A 21,994-nucleotide genomic window follows, 5' to 3' on the forward strand; every position below is an offset into this window, starting at 1 on the left:
AATGTATTGCCACAATTGCAAGACTTGTTATGATAAAAAGTACGTACAGTAAGATAAGTATTGCGAAATAATACTGTAAAAGCATTGATATGGTTTCTTAGCCATACAATGGTTTAAAAGTAATAAAACATATATACAGTCATATATAAATTAGGCTAAAATACTCAACTGGTGCTTCTAACTACGCCTACCCCAGTGTACCTGACCTAAGCCTAATACTTGGGAGGGGAGTAAGTAAGTAGCTTCAGTTTAAGTTGGTTTTGCCAAGGTTTGCTTCAAGAATTCTCACTAAGGGTTTAGTCAACACCATACCTCTGAATAGAATGATGGAGGTCTGGTATCTCCTTGAGGGGGAACTCGGTATCCCAGTCACCCGCGAGGGTAGACCATAAACGCTGGAGCTGGATTTCTCTGCAGGAGAAAGACAGCGTCTTCTCAGCACGTCGAGGAGGAGGGGGGGGGGACAGCGTTCGCGGGCAGCTGGCATCTGCTGGGCTCTTCGCAGAGGGACGGCTGTTTAGCTCCTAGTTTCACCACACCATCGTTCGCGCTTTAGCAGCGATAATGGTATCAGCAGTTTGCATACAGCAGCTTCATCAAGCGATGGGCAACAGGCTGCAGCAACAGGGCTAACAACGGCTAGCAACAGGACCCTTGCTTAAGGCAACGTTGGTAATATTTATACCTGACAGGTGCCTGGTTTGACGTAAGTTTGCTGGACATAAGACGTCAATTAAAGATGTCACTAGGACGTGATAGCTATCAGTTGCTCATTAGAGTTCCATTACTAATCAAAACACAGCAAGCGGGGATTTCCAGGTTTGCTGAGTTTTTATCTTGTTGAAGAACTCGGAGTGTTAATCTAGGAATCTCAGATAGTGACTTCTGCTCTGTCATTGCACTAATTGGTTGCAAAGGAAGTGGCAGAGAAAACTATTCTGGAATGTGGCTCTGTTCGTGTGAGGCCAGAGATGACTTTCTGAATATCGCACTTGAACGGTTATGCCAATATAGGGAATAAATGGATTTATAGCCGAATAGGGGCATAAGGTCACAGTATCGATCAGGATCCTAGATAAGCACGCAACACCCACTCCACGGGTTCATGTCCATCAAATTACTAAAAGTAGAGCAATAAGATGCATGTGTAACATTGCCCACCCCAAAATACATAAATGCATTCGAAATAGGCGTATATTGTAATGCGTGAAATTTAGGTACTGTACGTTTTTGAAGCATAGAAATCATTCAAAAATTATTGCATATGAAATCAATGAACGATTATGCAAAAAGAATTACACATGAAATATCTCTGAAACAGAAGAAGGGCGAGATAAATCATCACATATAAATGCATTGCAATAAATGTGCTAGAGGCTGGTGTAAGGTTGTTATGTCTCTAGATGTGTTTAGAAATAGAAGTTTGAAGCTTCTGTTCTCTAAGAATAGTTTTTACCTTAAGCAAAGAATTGTTCGTGCCAAAAAAGGGTCAATATTGAAAAGTGTTCAATTCAAAAGAATTAATGCTTGAACGGGGAAATAGAGTTCCAACGCTTTTAGCAGTTTTTGTTGTTCAAAACTGAAGGCCGAATTCAGAGTTCATGGGAACGCTGTGTGTCGGAATGCTTCTATAAAGTTATTGTTTCTGTTCGGGTGAGAACATCATATCAGACAGGCTCTCAAAGAATTGGTCTACAAAATCAGGTGACAGTTCAACCAAACTCGATAGTGCTGTAACTTGGCAGGTGTGAGAATGATTGCTGTCATTATAATCGGGATCAGCAATGCTCACAGAAGGTCGTACCTGGGTGATGTTGCTTTTGTCCCTCGCTCCAGTGTTACCACCTAGTCGTAGCACAGGAGTCTCAACGAATGCCGTCATCAGGATTGGTAGCCGCTGGGGACAACACAATGCGTGAGCCGTTATCGGACTGAGCAAAGTATTGACATCCATTGGTACTGCTGATGGAAGTGAAAGACAGATGTCCAACACGCACTCTTCTCCGCATAGCATACATCGAAGTACCGGTAAGATACAGTTCTGCCATATAGGTATGAATGAAAGGAACCAGGTCATGTTTAGATCTCTCAGCCTGGCCAATCCAAGGACGTTAGTTATCCTGTCCCGGTAGCGCATTGCTAGGATTGTCTCTTCCATTCCCATGGGAGCTATGTCTGAGCTTTGGCTTGCCATAACGAAGCAGGACGGTCAAAAATAAAATCCCTGCTACAAGTCCCAAAAATAAGGGTATGCCGCCAAAAACAGAGTGGACAAAATTTGGAACGATTCCCAGAATTGCTTGAAAAGGTGTTAGCAGTCCCGTAAAAATCGTCTTAAATATGCCTGGGATGCCTGTGGCACTAGACATGTTAAGGAGTTGGCTAAGCATTTCTACGAAATGCACGGGCAATTTGTTGATAAAAGTTCATGAACTTCAGTAGCTGTCCTTGCAACTAAAAGATCATACGTCTCTTTTGATGACGTTATGGGCACTGTTGTCTGCAAAAGCACAGACTTCATTTTGCTTAAAGTATCAATTCGTATAGAATAGAGATTCAGACGAGGCCAGATGGGAGTCACTGTGTCTGCAGGCCCACTCGGGAACAATGCCTGCATACAGCATTTGACCATGGATGTTACTCTTACTAGATAACTTTTCCCTGGCACAAGGCCACAACATCTGTGATCCGTTCTAAGAATGTAACTCCCGTTTGCAAGTTGCATAAAGAAGGGCTCTATCTGAGTTGCAGGTGTGACAAGCTGGTGGCATGAAAGGTTGTTAGAATTTCCATCACATGCGCCGTGTAAATTAATACCCTGGCACAAAAGTATACCGCTTAGTGACCGTTTACAGTTTTCACCACTAAGAAATACATTTTTGTCGCTGTCACTGTCACTGTAGCATGAATGTGTGTATGGTAATTTCCATTCTGATTTTACATATCCTTTACCCAATCGTTCATACTGGCCAGCAGGTATGTACTCAAGGCACTTTTTAAATCGGAAAGTTGTTATCGGAATAGTGATAATTCCGTGTATTATCCATTCAATGACAGGACTCTCTGACATTGTTAATGGTAATCTCTCAAGTTTTTCGATGCTCAGGATTGTATAGTCTGCTCCTTTCTGTGCCAAACTGATTTGTTTATCAGTAAGGTGAAAAATGGAAAATAATGACGTTGTGTTGATTAAACGCCAAGGCACATAGCCTGAATGAAGATTTTGCAGCGTCCAGCCTAATTGTATAATAGAACGTAATTGTGACTGGCCATGTTGTAACATTAGCAAGTCTCTGTCTATCACATCAAAGGCAGAGGATACAATATTGTCCAACGAATATATTCTGGAAGACAGAGTCATTAACCCATTGTCCACTACAGAAAGTGATTTTTCCAAATTAATACGATCAATTTCTCGTATTTTTTCTGCTGTTTCAATTTGTGTGACTTTCCAAGCCTCGTTGTAAGCAGCATAGATACTGGTCGCTATGAAACGCTTTTGACGCTGTTTGCGTGGTCCAAGAATGAAATTGCGCAAATCAGCACCATCTTTTAGTAAAGACAAGTGTTGCTTAATTTCAGCCAGTGTGGATGATGTTAGCCATTCAAAGCATAGTTTCCCTACACTGTATGTTGTTACTATCCCTGGATGTTGTCTCTGGGAGTATATCGGGTCTAGTCTGGTCATTTTTAACCCCTGTGTTTTATTCAGGAATCTATCTTGACAGCTGTTTGTGTCAGTAGACCAGATTAACCACTTTTTCCAATCAGGATGGGTTCTGTTAAAATGTAAAATTTGTGAGACGTCTAACTCAATATCTGTAGTTGTATTTTCAGGTATTGGCTTTGGTATAGACGGTGTTTTAAGGTCTTTGATCTTAGCTAGGCCAAGACAGGATGTTTGGTGTATTGTGTCATTTAAAAACATCATTTGTTCTGGTATCATGCAGGTTCTGAATAGTGCTTCTAGGCCTTGTACCTGCCAATCTTTTGTACCCCAAATTGTTTTCGTTTCAATGTTATTTTTCCAATAATCAAAACCAAATGTCATCATTTTGTCATAAAATGCTTCTGAATATATTAATTTAGAATTTGTCAGCATTGTTTTCATTCCTGTTTTATCTAACAGTTTGTAATAAAACGTTTCTGCATCACTAGTGTTAAACCCTGAGAAGTATTTGAATTTCTCAAAAAATGCTTTAGAACTGCTTTTAGGTGGTGTAGCACAATGGTCCCATTGAATATACATAAAAACATTTCTAGGCTGTGCAGATTTATGCAAGTAATGATCACCATAATGTGTGTAGCAGAATAATTGCTCATAACTAGATGAACCTTGTAAATAATCATGTTCTGTGAATCTAGCTGACATTACTAAATCAGACATCATGTCATTAATACTGTTAAGTCCCAATCATCAGAGAATGTACTCGGTTTTACAAAGTCACCTAAGGAAACCTTCAGTTGATGAGGATACTTCAAGATTTCGACCGGACCATAGATCTCATAGTCAGTTTTCTCCCATACTACCCCACCAGGTATTGGAATTGCTGTGACATTTACTGTTGACAGTTCTCTTTTCTTCACGTGGGATGATCTGTGTGGTTTGAGGACTAGGTTGATGTTCTGACTTGCTGTGTCCATTGTACTATATTTTCCCTCAATGAATTTTCCCAAACAAAGTACCATGATGAGCCAAAGCAGGAGGAAAAATACACCTAGACCGAACCAGAACTCTAACCAAGGGGAAACAAGGTTGATTTTCTTCAGTTGATTAAAGAGTTCCTTTGCTTTTTCTTTAAAAGTCTTTTTTGTTTCTGGCATCACTTCGGGTTCGTTTTGATCTTCAGAGAAGTTGTCGAAGTTGATGAAATAACCAGAGGCAGTTCTGTCAATTGTTGGGATTGTTCTTTCAATCTGTCTCTCGGTAGCACTTTCTGATGCCACATTATTGTAGACTGGTGTTGTTTCTTGACGAACTGTTTCAATCTGTGTCTCAAGAGGCACGAGTTCCATGGCATTATTGCATAGTCCTTATCTGTGCACTGCAGGCTGATCAAATGTGATTAGTCTTTCAGTTTGAACCTCTTGGATTGTTGCAAGTTTGGGTATTCTGTTGTTTCTTGGGAGTCCACTGGGCCTACTGTTGATTATAGGCCACATGCTTGTGGTTTTACCAGGTCGATGGACACGACTCTGTTCTCCTTTTTACCAGCAAGGGGCGGTAGTACAACTGATCTTGTTCCGGTGACTGCCAAGACAGGTACTGCTTTTCTGTAAGGAGGCCCAAATTCCTTCTTCACCGCGATTTTTTCTCTGACTAGATCCCCAATCTTTGGAATCCAGACAGGCCTTGCTGGGGCTGTTGCTTGTGGTGCCTCGTCAGTGGTAGATGGCTGTTGCTTTAACTTTATGTTGCTTAAGGATTTTCTTGTTTCATTCAGTTCCTGTAAAACAGCCAAACGATCTTTGATGTCAAAGTCTGTTGTTTTTTTCTTGTACCACTGACATCTGACTATCGAGGTCCTGAATGTTCATTCTAATTCCGAACAATAGTTCGTATGGGCTGAAACCTTTTAGAGAATTTCTTGGCAAGTTATTAAGACTGGTCTGGACACTTATTAGATGTTTGACCCACCCAGCGCCTGAACCTAATACCTTCGCTGTTATAGATCGCTTTATGTCCCGTTTTTTTCTTTCAACCACACTATTCCTTACGGGGTGTGACGGACAAGAATACCGCAACCCAATTCCCATGCTGGCCATGGCCTCCTTATAAGCTCGAGAGCTGAAAGCAGGACCCTGGTCAGAATGGAACGTGGTAATTGCGTATGTGCCAATAAAGACTCGCAGATCTTTTATAACCGTTCTAGCGTCAGCCGAGCGCTGGAGGCCTCATTTTTTAAGTGTGTTTAGCCTTAATTATTAATAGGACGCAGGATGGGGTGTAGACAGTGTTACGCTGTTTCTGATCGGTAGCCGGTAGTATGGTTCACTACTGCGATCCCTGTTGCAGTTTTCAAAGTTGTTTGCATATATTTGGTGTTCTACACTCATTCCGGGCCACCAGTATACTGATTCTAATTCAGTCAGAGAGTCCCCGATTGTTTGGTGTCTCAGACCCAATCCCATGTGTTTGTCTGCTATTAAAAATATTCTCCTGTTCGTGTTTGGAATTACTCTGTCCCCCACTCCAGGGATTCGAGCAAAAGGAACGGAGTTTGCATCGATTATGTATGCATAATTGAGTGGATAGTTCACGGGCAGTGCTGCACAGTCGCCTTTTACGGTTGTTTTTACTGCCAGCATGGTTTCCCCGTCTATGTATTTTTCTGTACGCTTTTTTGTGGCTACGGAAGCCGGGTTAGTTGCTTCCGCTGTGGCTGTATTAGCCAATGAATTCCCTGCAACGTGAACGCCATCACGTTGAAGACTCTGTGCGTGTACCACGTGAGTCTTTTGTAGTTCTTTGTGTAAAAGAGCTACCTGTTTCCAGAGCAATTTATGCTTTATTGTGGCACCTGTGTCATCTTTGTAATCGTTTTCAATCCACCTCTGCAGTTTATTGTTGTAAGAGTTGACGCAAAAATGAGAATCGCACACGATAAGTGTCGGAAATTCACGTTCTGCATTTTCGAGCGCCATCTTTAAACATCTGATTTCAGTTCTCTGAACCAAACAGTTTCTTACAGATTCAGTTTTTGTTACTTTCGGTCTGAATTTACCGCACAGCCAACGACCTTTAATAATCGCACAGGCTGCATCGTAGGATTTGCTCTCTACGTTGAAATGCTGTACAAATCTATCTGTATAGATTATACAGGCGTATTGTGGGAGAGGCAGAAGTTCGATTGGCAGAGGATATTCTTCTTCATATTCTAAATCATTCAGTTCTTCGAATTGCGGGGCGAAATAGTATTTCACATCTTCCGCTCCTAGAGAATCTACACACTGTATCCATTTCGGATCCAGTGACACTGTAGGCAGGTTTACTGGGCTGAATAGTGCCTCGAAGGCGGATTCCGCTGTGAGGATATTAATCCGTTTACCATGTGCTAGTTCTCTTTCATTTGCTAATGCAATTTGCACTGCTTTGACAGTTCTTTCTGTGGGACTGAATGCTTTTTCTGCTTGTGTGTACAAGTGAGATTTAATTGAAATTGGTACCTTTTCTCCCTCATTAGAGGTTAGGTACGTGAATCCGCATCTTCCTGGGATGACTCGGATTACAAGATTGCGTGTATTGTCACGTGCATCTAATTTTGTTTTTGCTAACATGTCTGTTTGCAGTGATCTCAAAATGTCTGTGTGTTTTTGAGTCCAATTGATTTGTTTAAAATCAGGTTTAATTAGTTCGTAGAGAGGTTTAACCCTCTCTGCGTAATTTAGAATGTAAGTTCTTCCGAAATTCAGAAAACCTAGAATGGATTGTAAATTCTTCAGCGTTTTTGGAGCTTGGAGTACAGCGCACTTCTCTAAGAAGTTGTCCGCTAGGCTTTTCCCTTCACTTGATAATTCGTACCCTAAGAATAATACTGTCAGATGGGCAATTCGAGACTTTTTAAAGTTGCATTTGTAACCCTCTGCTGCGAACCCAAGTATAATGGTGTTCACTCTTTTCAAGTGAGTATCCAAGTCGTCGTCTGTGAGATAGATATCATCTACGTAAGATAATGCCTCATCATCATATATTTGTAGTAACTCTGTTACCCTAGCTGAGAATAGTCCTGGGCTGTTCTTGAACCCCTGTGGGAGTCGACAGAATTTTCCTGCGACCCAAATGCTGAGAAAGCGGTCAAATATCTGCTTTCCGGTGCAATGTTTTGACAAAAGAAACCATTAGATATGTCTAATGTTGTTTTATATTTTTTCCTAACTATGTTATTCATTAGGGCTGCACTATGCGAGTTTTGTACTGCAAAAGTTTTACAACATGCATTAAGGTGTCTGTAGTCCAAAACTAGACAATATGAATTGTCTGGCTTGGAGACAGGAAACAAAGGATTGTTCATTTGAGAGGTGCATGTTTCAATCACCCCCTGGTACTCAAGTTGATCTAAGATCTCCCTGACCTGTTTTTTAGCTTCTTGCTTAATGGGATACTGCCGTTGGGCAGTTGGTTCACTTTTTAACTGGATTTTGTGAGGCGGTGAGTCCTCATCCCATCCTACATGATTTTTATACAATGCCGGTGCCTGGGCTACTGCCCATTTCCTTGCATATGTATATTTTTTGTGAATCGGAATGTGATTCGAGAAGGCAGGCATAATCACTTCTTCGCCATGAGGGCACTCCCTGACAAACTCTGGGGGCCAATCTTTTTCAGCTAACAGAATATCATAGCCTTTTGAGAGTTTATCCCAAAATAGACCTCTTATTTTCCTAGTCTTATCACCCTCTATACGCAATGTTATTTCGTATATTTTATGGGGCTCGCTAAGTCTGGTGTCGGCAGTTTCAACCTGAATGTATTCATTCGTGTCCACTGTCTCCAGATGACTCATCAAGATCTTGCGCGCTATACTGATTTCTGCTGTACTGTCCAACATTGTCAATGCCCACTCCCCGTTTTTCAACTGTGTCCTCAGTATTCTCGGCATGGTTGATTACTCTAATACTGGCTACCTTCTTTTTTGAAAATTGAGATTTTTTACTCTGAGCAGGTTCCTTGTCTTTGGACTTGGTGTGCTCTCCTGGGTCTGACCGTCCTCTTCTTTCCGATTTCTGCGAAAAAGATCGAGAGGGACGTGTATCAATACTTTGATATCTATCAGGTTTTTTCAGATTATCCCTATTTCTAAGGTTATATCTTTTCTCAGAGGGCTCCCTCTGGGGAGACTGGTGTTCTCGAGTCGGAGTTCTTTCCCTCCGTCGAGGAGACCTTCCTCAGGACTGGAAAACTTTTTCCTTGGGAGTGGATTGTTTATTTCCATCCCAGCTCTTTTTAGGAGTGTTTGAATTATTTTTAATAAATAATTTTACTAACTCTCTATATGCTTTTGTTAATTCTCCTATGTTAACTAAGAGTTCTTCTTTTGACATATTTCCAATGTCCGGATGTGGTGTGTAGCTGGCTAGAACCGGCCACATTGCTCCTGGTCTACCTAGTGGACCGAGCCTGGTAATATGATCATTATGTTTTAGGGCGCCATTAAACCAGAGCAGGTGCTCTTGGAATTTTAGTGGGATTTCAGTCTCCTCGAAAGGAGCGTACTCTTCCGGAGGTTCCTCTATTTTGTAATAGTGAAACTCTTTTGTTGTAGTGTTTGCCGCTGGAAAGTTTATCCATGAATAGAATACCTCTGTCTGCCGATATTCGTGAGCCTCTATCACGAAAATTACTGTACCACCTTGTGGTGTCAGTCCGTTCTCTATAAGTTTTAACGTTATAGATTTTCTTAAGTGGACCGGGATGATAATAGCATCCGGGTCAGTCTGTAGGAGACTCGAGTCTTCCTCTATTAGTAGGGTTGCCAGTCTAACTGCTTCCCTTTCTTCTTCACTGTCTGTCATTTTTTATAAATGCAGGCTTTGCAGAGTAGGTCTCCAAGGAGACAAAGATTAGGTGCACAATATTTTGGAACACTGTATCCTTCAACGTTGAATAAACCATAGCTTTACATAGGAATCTCTTCCTACTGAGTTCGGGCGGATTTTAACCTTTCACCCACTCCAGACGTCTATTGGAGTATTTACGGGAGAAAGGGGTCTGTGTGAAATATGCACGACTGAGTTACTCTAACGTCTTGCGTTAGTTTATCGCCTTACCAAACGTTGGGCGCCATGTAGTGTAGTTCCTAGTTTCCCACTAGGCCCTGCGCATTGGAATAACATAAACAGTAGTATCGACGTAGAAGTGCGGATCTTCCAGGCCTCCACTGACTATGCTAAACTTAATTGGGTTTGTTACCAACTAGCTCAGAGGTCACTGGAAACTTTCTTGACTGAATAGGAAGTGATCAGCTTCCCTGGCACAGACAAGAAGGGATTCAGTTTTCCAACAACCTCGCAACATGACAACTTTGCTCCTCAGGTCAAGAGTCAATCTCTAGGGTCGTGTGAAACAATAGACAGTTATTTTACTCAGTCAGGTTAGTGCAGATTACTTTCACAATATGTAGAGAATAGAGAGACGGGCGTTTGTCAATAAAGGGTTAACATTTATTGAACAGTCTTTCTTCTCGTACAAGAGAAATGTATTGCCACAATTGCAAGACTTGTTATGATAAAAAGTACGTACAGTAAGATAAGTATTGCGAAATAATACTGTAAAAGCATTGATATGGTTTCTTAGCCATACAATGGTTTAAAAGTAATAAAACATATATACAGTCTCATATACATTAGGCTAAAATACTCAACTGGTGCTTCTAACTACGCCTACCCCAGTGTACCTGACCTAAGCCTAATACTTGGGAGGGGAGTAAGTAAGTAGCTTCAGTTTAAGTTGGTTTTGCCAAGGTTTGCTTCAAGAATTCTCACTAAGGGTTTCGTCAACACCATACCTCTGAATAGAATGATGGAGGTCTGGTATCTCCTTGAGGGGGAACTCGGTATCCCAGTCACCCGCGAGGGTAGACCAGAAACGCTGGAGCTGGATTTCCCTGCAGGAGAAAGACAGCGTCTTCTTCTCAGCGCTTCGAGGAGGAGGAGGGGGGACAGCGTCCGCGGGCAGCTGGCATCTGCTGGGCTCTTCGCAGAGGGACGGCTGTTCAGCTCCTAGTTTCACCACACCATCGTTCGCGCTTTAGCAGCGATAATGGTATCAGCAGTTTGCATACAGCAGCTTCGTCAAGCGATGGGCAACAGGCTGCAGCAACAGGGCTAACAACGGCTAGCAACAGGACCCTTGCTTAAGGCAACGTTGGTAATATTTATACCTGACAGGTGCCTGGTTTGACGTAAGTTTGCTGGACATAAGACGTCAATTAAAGATGTCACTAGGAAGTGATAGCTATCAGTTGCTCATTAGAGTTCCATTACTAATCAAAACACAGCAAGCGGGGATTTCCAGGTTTGCTGAGTTTTTATCTTGTTGAAGAACTCGGAGTGTTAATCTAGGAATCTCAGATAGTGACTTCTGCTCTGCATTGCACTAATTGGTTGCAAAGGAAGTGGCAGAGAAAACTATTCTGGAATGTGGCTCTGTTCGTGTGAGGCCAGAGATGACTTTCTGAATATCGCACTTGAATGGTTATGCCAATATAGGGAATAAATGGATTTATAGCCGAATAGGGGCATAAGGTCACCCTATCGATCAGGATCCTAGATAAGCACGCAACAACTTCAGGTGCTGCAGGAGGAGGTAGTCAAGCACTACCCAAAAATCTTTGGAAAGCAGTCCCTGCAGGTACCAGAGGCTGTCAAGAGGAGCACCTGGCTGGGGATCCAGACCAAAATCAACGCCATAGGAGTGACCAACAGGGAAGTGGACGACCTAAAAAAGCGATGGTACGATCTAAGGATCATCACTAAGAAGAAACTGGCTGCAAGAAGCAAGGAGGTCAACGCTACAGGTGGAGGGAAGAACAAGGCACCTCCACTCATGGACCTGGAAGAGCTTGTGGAGTCCACACTGGAGCCAGAGTGCATCCTGGGGATTGGTGATACAGACAGCTCAGCCCGAGCTGCAGCTAAGAAAGGTAAGGGACATGTCCATCATCCCCCACCCCCTGCCTGTGTTTCTCCCCCCATGTGGCTATGTATAGAGGGAATCCAGTTCTTACCTTAGTATGCACCTGCTATGCATTATGGGAGTGGTAGTCATAAGAATACCCATATGAGCAGTCAACATGAAATGTCGTCAGGCACGCCACACAATACAATCAGACACATGGGAGGAGCAGAAAATAGTGATGTGAAAATGTAATTTAATAGTGATGTACACGGTGAAAGCACCACTAAGATACTGTCCATGTCTGTCCACAGGGGAGACATCACGCAAGTCACAGCAGGTGAGGGAGAAGACACATCCCCAAAGGGATAGCAGTGAGCAAGAAGGCAGGGATGCTGGGCCCAGCAGTGCAAGACGTACAGCACCCTGCACACAAGCAGCAGGCATACCAGAGGCAGACGACACCATGCTACTGGAAGCATCTCCTGTGCTCATTGGCTCACCACTACCTGAGTCAGAACAACCACACATACCAGCAGACACAGAGGTGTCTGAAATCTTCGGGCCTGTGAGGCATGAGGGTCCCCCGCATAGGATCCTACAAACATCCTCGGATGAGGAAGGGCAGTGTGAGGAGTCAATGCAGTCTATGCCAGGAAATGCACCAGGTCATACATCCACTCCTGGCAGGCCATCTGGTGTAACAAGAGGTTGTAGGGTCCGGGAGTCAGGCGGCAGTGGCCGTGATGAGGATGTGTTCCAAGGCCTTGAGACCACAATGGTGAAGGTGCAGTGCCTGCAGGCAAAAGGGATAAGTGCAGTACACATGCAGATGCGAATTCTGAACACCAACTTCACAGACATGAACAAGGGAATAGCATCAATGGCAGGCAGCATGAGGGACATGGCAGATGGAGTCAGGGACATGTCTCAGTGTGTGATGACACTCTGGGAGGAACTACGTGAGGACCGTGCACTAAGGCGCAGGGAGAGCCATCGTACGCACCAGCTGACAAGCGGCATGCGCCAACTTGCAACTGCAACTTCACTGATGTGTCGCCGTTCAGTTGCGATGCAGATGGGGCTGGTGCACTGCTGTACTGACCTCACACGGGGGATGGGGAGAGTCACTACAGCAATGGAAGTGTTGCTGACAAACCAGTCAGCCACCATAGGAGCAGAAAGTGTCGGGACACAGATACCGCTAGTAGCAGGGGCAGCACCCCTGTCCCTGAAGTAAGGAGGAGTGGCAGACGCCAGAGTGCCGGCGCTGGCACAGCAGACTTTGAACTCAGCCAACCTCATGCATCACGCGGGGCTGTTCATGGGCGCAAGCAGTGAGTCTGCCATGTTCAGTTGGACATGTGAGGGTGAGGTAACCCCCGTATACACAGTAGTGCCAGGCACATTAGTATGTGACATTTGTGGCTCGTGTCTTTTCTACGTAGTGCTAAATAAACTACGTGCATTGACGTACAACACGTGCTTTGTCTCGATACTTACTCAGAAGTAGTTGTGTGTGATTTCTGCCCGTCTCTGTCTTCCATCTGTGGGTGTTGCTCCTCCGACTTTGTTGGCTGCTGGTATTGCCTGCTCATCGTCATGGTCTTCATAGTCCTCCAATTCCACCTCTGTGCCCCTCTTAGTTGCGAGGTTGTGCAACATTGCACAGGTTGCAATTATCTTACAGCACGTTACAGGTGCGTACTGCCGTGCCCCCCACTTTTGTGGAAGCAGCGGAACCGGCTCTTCAGGAGGCCAAAGGTGCGCTCAATGATAATCCGGGTGGATTTATGTGCCACATTGTAACGTCTCTGGCTGGGGGTTATGGGGTTGAGGTAGGGTGTCAGGACGAAGGAACGGAGTGCATATGCACTATCCCCTAATGTGGAAGAAAAAAGATACATTACTCAGATGCACACATTGACATACGTCTGCTTCATCTTTCAAGGGAGTGTTACCCATTTCTTTACCTAGCAGGTATCCTTCCCCGAATTCACCCGCTGTCAGGCGGGTATAGAACCCACTGTTTTGGAAGATATATGAATCGTGGGCGCTTCCTGGGTATCTGGCCACTATATCGGTGATGATGTACTTGGCATCACAGATTGCTTGTACATTAATTGTGTGTGTCGACTTCCTGTTCCTGTATATGTGCTCTGTGGCAGCTGGGGGGCAAATGGGGATGTGGGTCCCATCAATGCAGCCAATAACGTTTGGGTAGTTTGCCATGAGGTAAAAGTCAGTCTTGGTCCTGAGCAAGTCTGCATCAGTTTTTGGAAGTGGATGTAGTGATCCATTCTTTGCATCATGTCATCCAGGAACTTTCGGAAAAAACGCGGCAGGCAGCTCTGGGACACCCCACCTACCGCTGCCACAACACTCTGGTAGCTCCCAGATGCTAGGAGGTGTATGCTACAGAGCACCTGGACATGGGGTGGGATGGCATGGGCCCTTGGTCTTGGGTGGTCCAGGAGTTGGTGCAGGTCCCTGATCAGGTCCATGATGGTTTCAGGATGCAGTCTGTATCTCTGTAGTATCTCTGGCTCTGTCAATTGGAAGAGTGTAATCCTTTGCCTATATACCTGCTCCTCCCTTCTCCAAACCCTCTGACCTGCTGCCTGTAGCCTTAGCCGTCTTGCTATGACGTAAAAAGCCGCCATTCTGGTTCCAGTGTTGCATTTTGGGGCCCTTTTTTATAGGCTGCACCTGAATACCACCTGCTTGCAATCCATGTTAAATACCGATTCATAATTACCGAATTTCGGTGCAATTCGGTAATTTAAGGCTCACCTACATCTCAATGGCGTGGTATTTTCCATTTCGTAATTTCCGAATCGGTAATTTTACAGAATCGGAACATTTACCGACTCAGTATATTTTCCGATTCGGTAATTTTACCTATTCGGAACTTTTACCGACTCAGTATATTTTCCAAATCGGTAATTTTACCGATTCGGAATATTACTGATTCAGTATCTTTACCGAGCCGGTAATCTACCGATTCGGTATTTTTTCCGGATTTAGGCGACCTACATCTCATTGTCCAAATACCGGTCGGTAACGGCCGAAAACACCAATTTTCGGCCGTTACAGATCGGTATTAGGCTACCTACATCTGGCCCTTAGTGTTCTGTAAAATACCCCTCACACACCAAAAGGCCCCTTGGTGTCATGCTTCATCATAGGGGTCTTCGCAACCAGTGCCTAATTTGTGCCGGTGCTTTCCGGTGCTAAGCACCAGCACCTATTTCTCAGCACCGGGTCTATAGAATTGATGAGCATAGGTATGCTCCATGGGAGTGTGTTTGCAGGTGCCGACTTTTTTTGGGTGGGGTAAAGTTTATTTCATTGCTTGAGGCTTGATTGCAGTCGGTCAGCTGCGGAGCGAAGTTGTGAGCAGGGCTGTGGTCCGAGGCACCTTCAAGGCTCTGCAGGGACAGGCAGGCCTCGGCGCGAACGGAACAGGTAGATTTCAGCACAAAAAAATTGACTTCCGGGGCACTCCTGGCAGCGTGAGAGCTGGTTGGTTGGTTGTCCCATCCGAGCCCCCGACCACAAAGGGGGGCTATGCTTGACAAAGCTCGGGTGTCCTGTGCTCCCTGGCACCTCGCATACTTTAAATGCAAAACTTTCCTTAAGACAAACTCTGAGCGCTCACCGTGCTCTGGGATAACAAGAGCGAGATCCTGCCTCCTCAAGCCTCCACCCCGGCTCTCTCTGGGCAGGACGTGGCTGTGGCAGTCCCCAGTGCTCTCGGTGTGTGTGTGTGGGGGGTGTGCTGGGGTTTGTGTAACAGGGAGTGGGTTGAGAGGGGCGCGGGGGAATCTTACTTGTTCCTGTTTCTAGGCCATAACTTTGGGAAGGGCAGAGTAAAGGGACGTGCTAGCACAGCTGAGCGAGGTGCAGAGACCTTCCAAGAAGGGACGGGGTGCGAGAAGGGAAGAAGAGGTGGCAGGAGTGGAGACAATAATGAAAATTAGGAGAATAATGGGGACGAGAGAGAGGAGAAAAGAAGCGCAAAGAAAACCGGAGGTAAGAGGAGCGCAGAGAGCGAGAAAGTGTGAGGAAAGAACACTAGCTGGAACAGAAACGTACAGACACCTAGTAAGAGAAGGGGCAGGGGAAGCGAGAGGCAGGCAGCGACAGAGCCGGAGGAAAGGTATGAGTGCGCGCATATTTATATTTAACTGTTAATGTATCGATTTGATAACGTTTATGTGTAAATATCATCTGTGAATATAAGGTTTGTTTGTGTAAGGACTGTTGTGTTTGATTTTAGTTTTTTTTTAAATTCCCAATAAGTCATAATCAAGTGATCTGTTTTGTTATTTTATGTTATAATTAATTATTTTGCATCGGGCTGTTAGGGGTATTGCCTTAAAAACCCCACTGCGAACGGTGTCTTGTCACCTTCTTTTAAAGGATTTCATGGCAGACTGGAATTTTCAATGCTGATGCCAAGTGATTTGTGCAGTCAGTGTGAAAATGTTTGATTGTTGATAATGATATGTGTGGTCCGTTTCCTGGGTGTGGCCGGAGGTCTATCTACCAGGCTTATGCGCCAACTGGTGATCTGGTTTGTTTGTTATCATACAAGTTTGCATATGTGTGTATTAACTTGATGTGGTGGGTGCTGTTTGTGAACTTGGATAGCCAACTGATGGCTTTCGTTGGTTGTGTTGTGTGGAGTTGAGGAGCTCTGTTTAGACACATTCTGTTGTATGTTGGTGGGTCCTGATGGTGTGTGCAAGCTCTGTTGTGGGCACAGTAATATACATCTACGTGGTACATCTGTGCAGTGCTGGAAGTATGTTAGGTGTTCCATCTAATATTTTGTATTTTATGATGCTCTGCGCTATTTAGAGCTGTTGTGGGCACACTGACACTCGTGACTCAATGACATATGTATATCAGACCTGGTATTTGTTTGCCCAGAGTTCTGTCTAACTCATTATAATATTTTGACTAATTAATAAAATGGCGTTACTAAGCAAGGAATAACAGGTAGAGGACATTCCGCCCAACAAAGGCAGTAACCAGATGGAATTTAAACAATCCCCCCCCCCCCGTTCCCACTTTTAACCAAATGTTTCAGGGATGGGGAGTCGTATACAATATCTTCTTGTGCAAGGAATAAGATGCTTCCAAATTACTTTACTATTTTAGTGCCATGCAGTGAGTAGACCGATTAGGGCAGCGTTCCCATTATATCAGTTTAACAGCCTCCTTCATTATGCTGTGGCTCCTGTTATATCTGGGTCTGTATTCTTGGAAGGTTCTCACTTTGCCACCTTTCCACAGCACTGCATACAGCCACTAGAAGTAGGCAGGAAGCGCAACTTCCTGGTTTGGAATGCCCCATGAGGGTGTGCACACCCATAAACTTGCATGTTAAAGGGTATTCACTAACTACTCTGCAATGTATGGCATGACTCAGCAATTGCATATGACTTTTTAGCGTGGCACACCTGAGAGAATACGCTTTTTTGAGATTCAGCGAGCAACACTAAATTAATGCATTTCACTTAAATAAGGAGAGCAGAGGCTGCCAGAACAAGGACCACAGTTTATAATTTTGAGGTTAAGACCTCTGTAATTGAATTCCTCCACACTCTTTACTAAGTGGGCTGGCCTGTCATTCTTTCAGAGTTTGCTTTATAATAATAATTTCCAAAAACGTATAAATCAGTAAGGGCCCAAATTAGCTCTCCGTACATCCAGTGGTCTCTCTGTATATGTGTTAGCCTGTCTTCTTATCTATCAGACCATGCGTCAGCTTCATTGTATGTTTCTATGCCTCCAGGTCTGTGTCCTGCTCCGTGGTAGGTAGAGCCTCCAAGACACTGCATGCGCTGATGTATGGCATATTGTGGGGTTTCTAAGACCATACATTAGCTTAGATCCCTCCCATTGATTACAACGGATTGGATCTCCTGCCATTATCTTTTGCCTGCTTCTTATTCAAAGGGTTTCCTTGTCCATTCTGTGTCTGCCCCTCCCTAGAGCACTGCCAATTTATTTGCGTCCTTCCAAGTGCTTAATTTGTGCCGGTGGTGTCTCACAAGAAAGCCTAGGGTCTCGAGTTGGGTAGAGCCAATCCAGGTCCCCCCTTCTTTTCAAAACATGTGTGGAACAGAGTAAGGCAAACTCTGAAAGGAAAAGCTTACAGCGATTCCATCTCAAACCCCGCAGGGTTTGGTAACTGCCCCTCCCAACGAGTCTGGTGATAATTATAAATCTAGGGATTTCTGGAGGAAAGGAAGTAAGTAAATCAACAGAACGTATAAAGATCATCCACTCTCTATGCTCCTTCTTTAAAGTTCAGTCCAAAATGCGAGAAGCACATAACTCTATATCCCCTTAGTCCACTCCTAGTGGTCGGAGCAGAGTCACAGGAAAGCTACACTAGAACTGTGGAGGGGCAAGGGAAGAAGGGTCTGTCCCTCAGTATCTGCTTTTCTTCCCCCATTCATAATTCACTCCTTTGCTTCTCTCTATTTTACCTTCACTTTCTGCCCTACGTCCACGTTTCCTCTTAATGGCCGTCTCCCCTCATTAACTGATTTTCATTTGACACCTTTCCATCTTTCATTTACACTCTCCTTTCATGCGCTCCCTGCAGTCTTCCCTTGCTTTTCTCCTCTTTCCACTTTTCATTCAGATCATTTTTCACTACAATCTTGCATTCCCAATCTCTGCTTTCCCCACTTCTTTTCACATTCTTTGTCTACCTATGTATCTTTGTATTTATCCTTGCCGTCAGACCGCTCGTTCTTCCATCCTTTCCCTTTTATGTTTTTCCTTCTTGTACATATCTTTATATCCACTCCAGGAATCTGTGTTTGATCTCAGGGTCATACATTTAAATCTTGGTGTGGTCACTCAGTCTTTCATCTTTCTGGAGTCGATAAAATGAGTGCCATTGAGCTGGATAGCAACATTTTGAATTTGGTGTCAAGGCCCCATCTGGTGCATATGTGCTTTACAAACATACATGATGTGTTAAGGACACAAATGTATTTTAATCTTTTGGTTTTCAATTTCTTTGCAATATTATACTGTCATTATTCCCTCTGTCCCTGCTTTATCCAGTACCTTTTCAAACTTGCATACATTCCCTTGACCTCCTTTCTTTCCTTTGTCCCATCTTTTTCCTTTTTCTGTTCCTCCCCCCCTCCAGCCATACCTCCTTTCTTCTTTCCATTCTTGCTTCCATACATCCTCATTCATTCCCCACCCTTCCTCCCTTGGTGTACTTTTCCTCCATTTATTCCTTACTTTCTTTTTTTCCCTTCTCCTTCCTTCACCTCATTCTTTCATTTCTTCCTTTCTTATCCTCAAACCTTCCTTCTGCTGTTCTTCCTCCTTCCTTTCTTCTTTCTATTTATCCATTACACATCGTTCACTTCTTTTCTTGCACTATTCCTTAACTTCTTGCTTTCACTTTCTTTTCTTATTTTCTCCTTCTTTCATCCATGATTTATTTGTTTCCTCACTCCAGTTCTCCCCTTCGCGCCTGCATTTGTTGCTGCCTTGTTTAATGTATTCCTTCCTTTATCCCTTCCTTTCTTTTGAACCGCGCAGTGCAAGCACATTCTCTTTAGTTTGCAAAACTGCTTCAAGTACTCAAAACTGAAAACTTACCTCTTTACCTTGCCATGAAATCTATTTAATCACCCCCCTTCAGCTTTAATCCATACAGTAAACTGTCTAAATGCAAGCAACAGCACAGAGATATCCCTTCGGGAATTGACTCAGGCGCTTAACAAGCAAATAAATAAATAAATAAATAAATGACCTTTCCTAAAGCTGCATTTGAGATTTACACACATTTTCAAATTTGAGTTCATTTTTAAGTTGTTGTCATAGGTTTCCTATATGTTATATTATGTTATGTAATATTGATTTGTATAGTGAACTAATTACTCAAGAGGGTATCCAGGTGCTTGGGCAGGTATGTAGGTGTGAGGCCCCCGAGGTACTAATGTGTTGAGCCAGGGCTGCAGCTTCTTGCAGAACTCAAGAAGTAAGGAGTTAGCGCTGATGTTTTGAGGCTTATGGGTATGGGTGGAGCCAATAAATTGAGTGGGTGGAGCCGGGGGAGTGGGTGTTGCCTCTCCCAAAAAATTTGAGCACCTGCACTTAATATTTCACAAATTAAGCACTGTTCGCAACCCTCTAGCGGGTTGCGGCATGCTGCGACCTACGACTACGCGGGAGCACTTTTAAGGTTTGGCTATATGTGGTGCGTGTGAGTGGGTATGTGTTTATGTGAGTGGTGGGATTTAGTGAGAAAATTAAAAAAGCACCTACTTTACTTACTTTACTTTACTTTACTTTACTTGAGCCAAAAACTGTTGTAGGTACATAATAGCCTGTATATACAGACACATATTTAGTTTTTCCTCACTTTTGTTAAATTGACTTAAACATATCTTTAACTATTAGTGAAACGTGAGTAAGGTGGGGAAGTTGTGCCCCCGTCCTGAAGAAGGAGCTCTGCCTCCGAAACATGTCGACGCACACATGAGGTTTTGTCCATAATCACGACAAAACACGCCTCGCACTTCACTTCTTTTACTAGTACCAGCCCGGGGTCATGAATAAATTTTTTTTCTGCTATACCCACGAGCCAGGTGCTTTTTAATTTTCTCACTAAATCCCACCACTCACATAAACACATACCCACTCACACGCACCACATATAGCCAAAACTTAAAAGTGCTCCAGAGTAGTTGTAGGTCGCAGCACGCCGCAACCCGCTAGAGGGTCGCGAAGACCCCTTTGATGAAGCATGACACCAAGGGGCCTTTTGGTGTGTGAGGGGTATTTTACAAAACCCTAAGTGCTCCCATACCACTGAGGAGAATACTTCCCTGTCATTCTAAGGGGGAGTCATATCCAGCCACCCCTCTTATGTATGGGCACTGCTGGGAGTCATATCCACCCACCCCCATACTGTTGGGCACTGCTTGGAGTCATAAACACCCACCCCTCTTATGTCTGGGCACTGCTGAGAGTCATATCCACCCACCCCTCTTATGTCTGGGCAATGCTGGGAGTCCTGTGCACCCACCCTTCTTATGTCTGGGTAGTGCTGGGAGTCATACCCACCCACCCCTCTTATGTCTGGGCACTGCTGGGAGTCATATCCACCCACCCCTCTTATGTCTGGGCACTGCTGGGAGTCATATTCAACCACCCCTCTTCTGTCTGGGCACTGCTGGGAGTCATATCCACCCACCCCCATAGTGTTGGGCACTGCTGGGAGTCATACCCACCCACCCACCCCCCACTGTTGGGCACTGCTGGGAGTCATATCCACCCACCCCTCTTATGTCTGGGCACTGCAGGGAGTCATATCCTGCCACCCCTCTTATGTGACGCACCGTACCCCAACATTCATGGCGTGTGTGCGGCTCGTATCATTATTGCAATGGTGCCATACGCGAGCGCGTGTGCCGCACCGTACCCCAAATTTCATGGCGTGTGTGCGGGTCGTATCACTATTGCAATGGTGGTATACGCGAGCGTGTATGAAGCACCGTACATGTAAGCTTCCGTTGTTGTGGTACGTTCTTCTTACCGTCTGCGCCGTCATTGGTTTCTATGCACCAGGTCGTAGGCGTACAGGACTGGGATGACAGACGAGGGGGTTCCTGGCGTGTATGTCGCGTACCGGGGTGCGGTTAGAGCCGGACTCTGCTTTTACGGCTGTTTTCGGGTCCCGTAGAAAAAGAGTTGTACGGAGTGTCGCAGAGACGAATCGTACTTGCTGGGCAGGATACTGCTGCTTGTTTACGTACGGACGTAGTGTACTGCGTGAACCGGATACAGATCACATGTATTTTTGTGTCGTACGGTGTTTGTTACGATTGGTACGGGGATCTGCTTTGGCTTAGGATCGTACTTGATCGTACGTACGGGGACGTTGAAGGTGTACGATTCGTACAGAAAAAACGCTACGTACAATAATTCGGAGTGCATTTTCCCGAATCGGAATCTACCCGTTAAAGTGTCTTTTGTTTTATTTTTATTTTTTACAACATTTCTTGAGGGGGCATTTTCTCAATTTAATTCTTACGGGATAACTTAGGAATCCACCCCTCCTTTGTTTGTGTGGTTTTAATGGCAAAGAATCACTTCAATTGCTGTTTCCTAAAAGCGACAGATTGCAATTAAAAATGGAGGCTAAAATAACATTGAAAGCAATTTCAATAAAATAAAACGTTATTCAATACAGTGAAAGATGCAACATCTCTGACTGTGACTCATCATCCTGTTGGCAATATGCTTGGGGGGCTTTACACACTGGCACTTCAACGCAATGTGCTTATTTATGAAGGCATGTGTGCATAGCAAGAGACCTCAGGCTGC

The sequence above is a fragment of the Lissotriton vulgaris genome, chromosome 2_1 (assembly GCF_964263255.1).
Source record: "Lissotriton vulgaris chromosome 2_1, aLisVul1.2, whole genome shotgun sequence".
Classification (NCBI taxonomy): domain Eukaryota; kingdom Metazoa; phylum Chordata; class Amphibia; order Caudata; family Salamandridae; genus Lissotriton; species Lissotriton vulgaris.